Source organism: Periplaneta americana, chromosome 10, assembly GCF_040183065.1.
Source record: "Periplaneta americana isolate PAMFEO1 chromosome 10, P.americana_PAMFEO1_priV1, whole genome shotgun sequence".
Taxonomy (NCBI): Eukaryota; Metazoa; Arthropoda; class Insecta; order Blattodea; family Blattidae; genus Periplaneta; species Periplaneta americana.
The window spans coordinates 19,881,975-19,889,668 of record NC_091126.1 but is presented as its reverse complement, the minus strand read 5'-3'; the positions used below and the strand labels follow the sequence as shown (position 1 = coordinate 19,889,668).

At 34.7% G+C, this 7,694-nt stretch overlaps 1 long non-coding RNA gene across 1 annotated transcript in view; it reads right to left on the bottom strand.

Moving 5' to 3' along the window:
* Positions 1 to 354: 354 nt before the first annotated feature.
* LOC138707275 (uncharacterized) overlaps positions 355 to 7,694 on the bottom strand; it is a 170,107-nt gene continuing 162,767 nt past the window's right edge. Inside the window, exons 2-3 of the long non-coding RNA XR_011334146.1 lie at positions 5,597 to 5,730; positions 355 to 466 (exon numbers count right to left, since the gene is read on the bottom strand). This is a non-coding gene — a long non-coding RNA (uncharacterized lncRNA). The remainder of the gene's footprint in view (positions 467 to 5,596; positions 5,731 to 7,694) is intronic.

Here is a 7,694-nt window from a genome sequence, read left to right as displayed (position 1 = left end):
GTATTGGGTTGAGGGAAAACCCCGGAAAAAATCTCAACCAGGTAACTTGCCCCGACCGGGATTCGAACCCGGGCCACCTGGTTTCTCAGCCAGACGCGCTGACCGTTACTTCACAGGTGTGGACCGCTACGTATCAAAGAGTGTACATGGCAACAGTGTAAATTAATTAATCCCTCCATATATATACATATTCCGATCGGTGGACTGTGAAATATTAAACATGATGTGACACACAAATTTCAAACTATAAACTTAAACAGTATATTACAATATTCGAAAAAAAAAATAACGTGCTATTAGGAAATAGACTACTAGAAAACAAATTATCAAATTTAGCAAATGACTCACTGTCATTCCGCAAGTGTAGTTCTCTGAAGTCGGGAATATCAGTCATTGCAATTGTGAGCTGACTCTTCAAATCTTCGTCTGCAAGTCTGGATCTCGAGTTTGATTTAGCCAGCTTCATCTGCGAAAAAAAAAAAACTGTTCGCATGTGTAGGTGTAGACAAACATTGATGCAAATTTTCTTAGCGAAATTAAGTAGACTTTGGTGTAAAGGTAAAGGTATCCCCGTAACATGCCATGAAGGCATTTGGGGGCATGGAGGTAGAGCCCCATGCTTTCCATGACCTCGGCACTAGAATGAGGTGGTGTGGTCGGCACCACGCTCTGACCAAATTTTACCCCCGGGAAAGACTCGGTACTCAATTTTATAGGAGGCTGAGTGAACCTGGGGGCCGTTCTGAAAGTTTGGCAACGAGAAAAATCCCGGCACCACTCGGAATCGAACCCCGGACCTTCCAGTCCATAGCCAGCTATATATATATATATATATATATATATATATATATATATATCCAAGCAAACAAAATTAGTATATACATTTTCAACAAAAGTGTCAAACATGTCTCCTTCTAGGGAGGCTTATCAAACGAAAAAACAGTACCTACTATCTAGGCAAACTACGAGATTGTTTGGGAGACTGCGGAAGCTAAAAAGTCGTATGGAAAAATATTTTCGTTTGTTTCTTCTTTTTATATCTAGTTTATTTTGCATTGTTTCAAAACACATAATGCATAATTTTCGTTAATGGGGTTATGTGACATAGACCTATATCCTACTTACAAATGGCTTCTAAGAAACCCGGAGGTTCATTGCCGCCCTCGCATAAGTTCCCTATTGACCATGTCCTGAGCGAGATTAATTCAGTCCCTACCATCATATCCCACTCCCTCAAATTCATTTTAATATTATTTATGCTCAACCATGCCGAAATGTAGTAATTATACACCTGATAGCAGACCTTTAATGCATGTCATTAAAGTACACCTACTCATTAAAGGTCAGGTCTTTCAGCCAATGACGACTCAGGTTACAACTGTTCAGCCAATGACAGGTCAGCTTTCTACCGATATAAAACCGCAAGTATCGATTATTCTCGGATATGCAATCGAAAGAGAATTAGCGAAAAGTCACGGAGGCTGGAAATCCAATACTGTCGCAGAAGGTTATGTTCTGTTACTATAATAATTAGCGTTAATTGTAAATAATATTCAAATAAATTCAATTTGTCATCTCGTTTTTCAATGTCTAATTTAATTTCAATGTTATCTCTGTAGGTTCTTATGGCCTAGCAAGGTCAATGTGAACATCTGTTCCTCGGAAAAAAATCAATACTTTCGCGTCTGCGCACATCTCACAACATACGGGACATTCGTCAAGGTCAGATACAAAGAAAATCAATAATATCAAGTTAGAAATATGCTCGAGCATAAAAAGTCGTATGAAATTCGCCTATAATGGTAATTAAGAAGCTCGTATGAAAATTATGAAACTCGCTTGCGCTCGTTTCATAAATATCCATACTCGCTTCTTAATTACCTTCATTATAGGCTCGTTGCATAATGTACTATTTCTCATCTTCGTCTTGGCCTCCTCAAATGCCTATTTCCCTCAGGTCTTCCAACTAACACTCGATATGAATTTCTGGATTCACCCATACGTGTTATATTACCTGCACATCTCAAACTTCTGAATTTAATGTTTCTAATTATATTAGGTGAAGAATACATGCGTGCAGTTTTGCGCTGTATAGCTTTTTCCGTTCTCTAGTAACTTCATCCCTCTTAGCCCCAAACATTTTCCTAAGCACCTTATTCTCGAACAGTCTTAACCAGCGTTCCTCTCTGAAAGTGATACTCCATGTTTCACAACCATGCCCGTAAGGCTACGTTAACATTAATTTAATGTATCAAAATGTTACGTTAAACTTGACCTGTCCTATAAGACATTACTGGGCACACAGCATTGAGTACGGTAAACATGTCAATTAAGCCGTGGGGGCGTGGTTTCCAAGACTCGAACCGGAGTGCGACATGTTCTACTTGTGCTCCGTTTGGCCACAGCTGGTCTAAGCAGCGAATAGGGATTATAAAGAATGGACACTGAGCGAATTTTCCTGTGTTTTGTTTCTCTGTGCGTCGGCGTTTAGTTCCACTTTCAAGCGCTAGAGTTTAATGTAATCGAGCATACGCTAAGATAATAGGAGTATACAGTTGAGACACAGGATTCAAACATAGCCTACCTTATTGCATAATCCAGGAACGCTTTGCTTCAAATAAATTCAAGTTAACAGCTTTTCCTTATTTCTCAGTGACAAACTAGTTATAATAAGTGTTTATATTTCAGATATAATAAATGATATTATAAAATAATATAATACATTATAAAATTATGTATCAAATTCGTTTAATATTTGTATATAATATAATATAGGTATATGGTTTTACTTCTCATAAGAGTTTTGTTTTTCCATTTTCACTGCTATCAAATCATTACATATTTTAATTGTTGTTGGGGTCAACGTCTCAACTCTCATTATAAAGGTACTCTAGAGTCTAGACATTACAATTAATGACGGATTTATTATTTTATGGATCCAATTTATTTTATTTGAGTACACAATGTACCGCTGTGTCGACTGCTAGCTGGTGTGATGTCAGCGCCAACTCTAGGGAGAAAGGAGAATCTTACGCTCTAGCTGGCTTGAAGGTCATTGAAATCAGTCCGGCTACATCAAAGGTACCGACGCGAAGTGTCCATACTTAGTTACCTATACGCTGGTCTAAGTGAAATGAAGGTGATAGTGCTAGCGAAATGAGTCCACGGTCCAGAGCCGAAAGTTACCGAACGTTTGTTCTTACTAGGTTTAGGGAAAATTACGGAAAAACAACAACCAGGCAACTTGTTCCAATCAGGGCCTGTTCGTTTAACGGCCAGGCATGCTAACATTTTCTCCATAGCGGTGGGACTGGAACTCTGTTTGGTATGACAGGGTTGTTTTGGATTTGTTGGCTGAGACGAACTGAATGCGTATAACACAGGACGACAAATTATGTAGGGGAGAAGTGGGTATAGTGAGACAGAGAGAACAGTGAGACATTTTTTATTAGATAGTAAATTTTGATGTTGAAATGTTTGTAACAGTAGAGTTGTATGTTACATGAGTAAAGTAACAGTATTTGTGCGAGATCGTGCGTATTTGCTTGTTTTCCGCACAGAACCAATACGCGGTAAGTGTGAAATACCACATTCAGTATTCCCAACGTAACACACATAACAATTTCCCTCTTCTTACCGCTTAAGTGCCATATTCATTTTACTGCTTTAGGCTTTTACCATATTATTTTTAGAGACATTTAACACAGTAATAATTATAAATTGGAAACTTACCACTGCAATTTTTCCTAAATTGCAATGTTAATTATTGTTTTTAAATATTTGCAAAAATTAAGTAAAGTCTACTACTCCACGAAACTTATTGCATTCCTGATACAAGTAACATTAAGGAAGCCGTGAAAAAATCAACAAGATTCCAAATGCCGATGTTATTACTGCAATATGTTATATAAATAATATTATTGAAATATTAAAATGAAAATAAATCATTACATAACCTTACCGTTTGTTTTAAGTTCGCATTTATACACTGGAAAAAAAAAGACAGCCGTATATCACGGCCTGCTGGAGTATAGTAAACACAGAAAACATTTTATAGCAACAATGTTGAAGAAAGATATTTTGGTTTTTCCGAAGTTGCCGTCATTAAACAGAAACCAAGATGGAGATTTCATTGCAACTAATTAGAAATTCGTCTTTCAGGTATGTAATAAACGATCTTCGCACAAAATAATGTACGATACACGAGCGGTATGTTTGTTTTCATGTTCTCTGAAATTAAAAAAGCTCAACTACGTTTCGCTTTTTCAATCTTTTCCTCGACCATGAAAACGTCAACATACCGCTCTTGTAACGCATATTACTATTTCATACTCGATTTGATTCTAGTTATAAAGGTGAGTGATGAAAAAATAATTCGTAATTTTTCACTCTAGAAATAAAATTTTGGCTTGTGTTTAATGAAGGTTATATTGGATATACAAATTAAACAAAAATATGAATGTTTTGTTAACTAATACTATGGTATTTGACGTTATGTTTGGCAAAGTTTCGTCTTTCTTGTTTTGATTTTGAAGTGATGGCGTCATTTTTAAATGAACTATGCATAAAGGGAACAATGAGACATGCCATTGAAGGGTACACGGAGACGTCTCATTGTTCCCATTTACCAATGATTTGCAAAAATAAACTGTAATTATATTACATTTACCGGTAACTAACATTAAAAATGAACATACTAGTAACCAATTTAGGAACTATAGCTTAAAATAATGGATACATTACATATTAATTGTTTCTCAAATATAAAATTATGCACAACATTTAAGAAAATATTAAAAAATTATAAAGAATTAAATTAAATTATTATAATTATAAGCTTTGTTGTCACCAAAAATTCATTTTATATTTTAGCAAAAGTTTGAAAAGTCATGGAAAATTCACTTTTCCAAATGTTCCAGATGTTTCAATGCTTTCGAAGTCAGACATCAAAATCATTCTAAATAAGTCTACAGAACATGGCAAGATAAGAAGACAGCAAGCTTTCTTTTCTTTTGAAATAAATGTAAATCATTTCAATGTCTGTTAATAGATACTGTGGTTTCTCACTGTACCCTCCTGAATGGGAAAAGTGAGACATTTGCATTTTTTTGACAAACACGTATTGTATATTATGTACTTTATCTATTAACATTTCTGTTTATGTATTATTGTACTCCATGTTTTAATGTATAATTCCTTTGCACTTGATTTTAAAAATACTTGAAATTTCACTTGCATACATATGTCTTAATATTTTGTGTCTCACTGTACCCACCACTCCCCTACGTGCTGCTGTGTGACAGGGATGAGAACACGGACTGAAGAGACGCACCACAAAGACCAACAACGAACTATAGCAGTGCAACAAAGATGGTAAAAATTTAAGGCGCAAAATTATGCAATATGCGTGATGAATAATGCGCGTAACTAGTAAAGGATTTGTCATCGAACATATGTTCCTAATCAAAAAATGTTCTCCTTAGCGTGTCCTATCATTTCTATAAGTTTGTCAGTGAGGTATTGTTACACCCTGTATTCATTTTTTTCATACCGTTCTAAGGAGACTCACTTCCAAAAAAGTTAGTGATCTCATTACCTTTGATGATCAGCAAGAAAAACAGCCAGCTTCTGACCACCGAACGTTGTACGACGCACACGAATAATTCCTCGGAATCTCACAGCTTCTCTTCCTGAAGGGATTCTACTCGACCGAGGAAAGGAGTCCATGATCTGTAACAATGATAAATGGCACTCATGGGTCCCCACAACCTTTAAGGAACAGAATTTTTCCAAGAAAATATAGTAACTTTTCTTTTTTGTCATTCAACTCGCGTTTAAGTCTACCTCAAATGCATAGTCTCACCTCGGGGAAAACTAGCGCCCGAAGAGACGTTACGACATCGTACGCTACTGTTCAAGTGGAACGTATTGCCCTGATTTAAATTGATGTGGATTGATTTTTGTACTGTGATTTACTTAAAGGTCTAACAGCAACACTTATTTATTTTCGGTGTAATGGTGTAAGTATAATTAATGAACAAATGAAACAAAACTTTATTACGAAAATTTCGATTTCGTAACAAAACTGCAGAGGTCTTAGGTTCCAATAATAATAATAATAATAATAATAATAATAATAATAATAATAATAATAATAATGTTTTATTTTCGCTTGCAGAGTTAAGGCCATAAGGCCTTCTCTTCCACTCAACCAGCCTTAATCAATACAATACATAAATTTAAATTACAAATATTTACACTACACTTAAAAGGTTCTCCAGCAATATTCTTCACTACACATTTATTTAAATTTAGATAAATCTTTAAGGTAAAGTAGTAACTTAATTTATGAGCTAATTTAATTCAATGAATTATAATTAATTTAATATTTGAGATAGCTAGTAAAATGATGAAAATTAATTTAATATAAGCCTACTAGGACTATGTTACAGGGAGAATATATATATATATATATATATATATATATATATATTTCTATTTCTATAATGAGAATATTAATGTAATTGCCATTAGAGGTTTTGTAAATCTATTTAGAGAAATTAATGATAATAATAAGAATGAACAGATGTTAGTTTCATTATACGTAACAAATATTAATCAGCAATTCATCTGTGAAGTAAGAATTTATGTAATTTTGACCTAAATGAAGTTATTGTCCAACAACCCCTTGCATCACTCGGTAGCGAGTTCCAATTTCTAGCAACTAGGACTGTATAAGATGAAGAATATAAAGATGTCTTGTGGTAGGGTATAATGAGTAAATTGTTATGATGAGATCTTGTACTTAGCTGATGATATGCGGATAAATTTTGAAAACGAGAAGCCAAATAGATTGGGGTAGCGGTGCGCAGAATTTGAAATAAGAGAACAAGAGAATGCAGGGCTCGTCGATAGCTTAGCCTTAGCCAAGACAGAGTTTGGAAAGACGGGGAAACATGATCATACTTACGAATATTACAAATATAACGGACGCACGAATTATGCACACGTTGTAGCCTGCTGCTCAAATTTTCATTTAGGTTACTTAATATAATATCGCAGTAGTCAAAGTGTGGCATCACGAGTGTTTGTACAAGGATTAATTTTAATTTATCAGGAAGAAAGTGCTTCAGTCGCTTTAATGAGTGAATAATGGAAAATATTTTTTTGGAAGTGTGATTCACTTGTTCATTCCATTCCAGGTGACAATCCATATAAATACCAAGGTTCTTCACAATCGTACTGTATGGAATAGTAGTATTATTTACAATTATCGGTGGCAAATTTTGCTTGTCACACTTCGATCTTTGATATTCTATTAAGATTGCCTGCAATTTACTTGCATTTAAATTAAGTCCGTGCGTTTTTGACCATATGGATATAGAATTCAAGTCATCATTAACTTTAGTTATGGCGTCATTTATGTAGTTAGGTCGAGTATGCAGATATGCAATATCCTATCCTAGTCATCCAGTTTCTATGGTTTTCCATTAGCCACAAAAGAAATTTCTGTAGGGCTATATTTAAAAATTCAACAAAAAAGAATAAAATCAGTCACAAAAATTTCATCCTGCACACTTTAAGGTTTATAACAAAATAATTCATAATATTTGGAATAAGGTGTTGATTGGAACCGTAAACTGAATAATGAAACTCAGGGATTTAAGAGTATTTGGAAATAAAACAGATAATTT